The 2,571-nt window shown below is 50.0% G+C and overlaps 1 long non-coding RNA gene across 1 annotated transcript; it reads right to left on the bottom strand.

Annotated features, from left to right (window-relative positions):
• Positions 1-853: 853 nt before the first annotated feature.
• LOC144366357 (uncharacterized) lies at positions 854-2,175 on the bottom strand. The gene is made up of 2 exons (XR_013425428.1): positions 1,824-2,175; positions 854-1,159 (listed from the first exon to the last, which is right to left on the bottom strand). It is a non-coding gene; the product is annotated as an uncharacterized LOC144366357 (long non-coding RNA).
• Positions 2,176-2,571: the final 396 nt, after the last annotated feature.

Raw genomic sequence — 2,571 nt, forward strand, 5'->3', positions numbered from 1 at the left:
AGAAATGAAGATGAAAATAGAAGACAGGGGCATTAACAATCCTTTCTGCTTTGGCCTCAGCAGGGACAGCTCAGGTCCACAAGTCGGTCCTAGGCTGAGCTGAGCAGGTGAGTGCGACCTATTTGGATCACTAATTTGACCATGGCGTGGCTCATTTCCTCTTTCCCTCAATTATCATTTTTTCTACTAGTCTCTATTAATTGCCAATTGCATGTCCAGCACTGTGCTAGGCGCCGTGGCTGCTGGACCCTGTGACTCGCCTCAGAAACTTCCCTCAGAAACCTAGATTCCTCCCTTTCTTTTAAAAATCAATTTCAAAGTGGAGAATGAAAGAAGTGTCTGGTTTTCCCATGTGACTGACAAGCCAGTAATAAAGAAAGATCTCCAAGAACAATCCCAAAAATAATGTGGGCAATGGCAACGTGGCGACTCCTTTGAAGGACAACACTTATTTGGAAACAGGTGTGTTTGTGAATAGGTGAAATGAAAGCCACACCTTGTACAGGCCAAATCTCATCGCTCTGGGGACCAGGAGGGACTCTGAATGAGCTGGAAACTTCATTGGTGGGACACTGATTCAGTCTCTAACGAGCTGATCATTAGCTGGTGCTAAGCAATATTTGGTCACATATTTTTCATTGTAATTAGGACTAGGCTTACACTTAATTTATGTAACAGTTTTCAATGTAGTCTTTCCTGGATCAGGGATACATTGAGACAGAAACAATGTATTAGCCTTTTCCCCCTGAACACTGGATGTGGTGTCTGGCAGGGATACCACGTGTCTGTTGAATTTGTAAAATAAAGCACCTAGGCAGAGATGGTGCCCGTTGAACTCATTTTCCACAGGAACTTTAAAATGAACAGGTTTATTTTTATTAGAAATTCAAACTGAATTTTCGATTCAAATGAACTTCAGAAATATGTCGGAAAGCCCCCTAAGTAAAAAGAAGAAAATAATCATAAAACAGCTGCCGTCCTGGGTTTCCCTCCGGTGCCCACGTGCAGGTGTCTGTGTCACCCACGTGCCTAGGTGATGGTGTCCTTGGGTCTCAGGTCGAGTGTCGGGGAACTTGGAAGGGCTTGGCTGTGGGTGGTGGGCGAGGCTTGCCAAGGCCTGTCTGCAGGAGGAGCCACCCAGGTGTGGGCTGCAAATACCCTGAAGGAAGAAGACAGGCTGCAGCATGCGTTGGGCCCACCCACGGAGTGTTAGGTGTAGAGAGTGGGTGCTCCAGGCCCGGGGTGCGCGGCTTCCTCAGTTTACCTCCTGCCCAGCTTCTCGCTGTGCTCCTGTTTCCTGGGCCCCCTGGAGCAGGACTAATGGGGAGCCTGAAGAAGTCACTCCCAGGCGTATTTGAAGGTGACTGCGGAGGGTTGGGAGTCTCAAACAGCAAAAGGACTCAAAGCCAGACATTTTAGCTACTATCATTAAAGTGACTCCATTTCTCCCCCGACGCCGGGAGGTTTAGGTGCTGTAGGCCTGTTGTGTCTGAGTGTCTGCGTGAGCGTGTGGAAAGTGTTTGCTTTGAACCAGATGAGCTCAGGTTGTACTTTTCACCTCGTAAACTGGCTTTCACAGCATATGGGGGACTCTTTCAGTTTCAACCCTACCCCCTGAGAGCGTTGTGTCAGTCCCCCAGGATCCGAAACCCCACAGTGGGAACCGTGGGTGAGTTGCTTCACTCTTTCAGCCTCCAGTCTCTCCTCTGTGAGTTAGAGCTGGTAGGAAATGTTCTCTGGGGCCTTTTTCCACTAGAAGCCCCCCCCCTTCTCCAACCCCCTCCTCACACCTCTGTTGACCCCTTCTCCAACCCCGTCCTCACCCTCTGAGCCTCTGCCCGGTGCCCTCCGTTGACCGACGGCAACTCTTCCTTGGGACCTTGGTCAGAGGGACAGTTGCCAAAATGTTGGCAGTCCTGCTGCCTCCGCAAGGAATGAAAATAGGGTGTTGTTTGGAAAGAAAGAGAGGAGGAGGAGGAGGAGGAGAGTAATTAAAGATAATTATGGAAATAACAAGCTAGAAAGAAACGCCAAGAGGAGAACAATCCAGCCCCCATCACTGGGTGGGAGAGGGGGTTATCCTGGTTTGGAAGTCCCAGTTCCCTGGAGAGGTTTGGGGGTGACCAGGGAGGGTCAGAGAGCAGCCCCGAGGTTTCATTTTTAAGCCACAGTAGTTTAATCATTAACTGCTCAGAGAACCGAGGACAAGGACAGAATAATATTTATACAGCAGCTGAGCAAACCCCATGATTCTAGCTGGTTCCTCCTCAGCCATGGCTGCTTCCAGAATTCCATTCCCCGGGCTGGAGGGAAGAGGGTTTTGTTTCAGCCATAAATGAATGAAAAGTACACTGAACACAACCTGCTGGAGTGTACTCTGCACTCACGAAGAGCTCACTGAAGTCTGACTGCTGCCGGGGCCAAGGTGCATTCTGAGAGAGGAAGGATGACATCAGCCACCTACTCCTGGTGGTGGAACCTTCTCTTGAGGACAGAGGACAGGTGGATGGTACAGGAACCCAGAGGACGGGGTTCTGCGAGCCCCAGTGCACCCTCCCCCACAACACGGCC

The sequence above is a fragment of the Ictidomys tridecemlineatus genome, chromosome 8, assembly GCF_052094955.1.
Source record: "Ictidomys tridecemlineatus isolate mIctTri1 chromosome 8, mIctTri1.hap1, whole genome shotgun sequence".
In the NCBI taxonomy this organism is placed as follows: Eukaryota; Metazoa; Chordata; class Mammalia; order Rodentia; family Sciuridae; genus Ictidomys; species Ictidomys tridecemlineatus.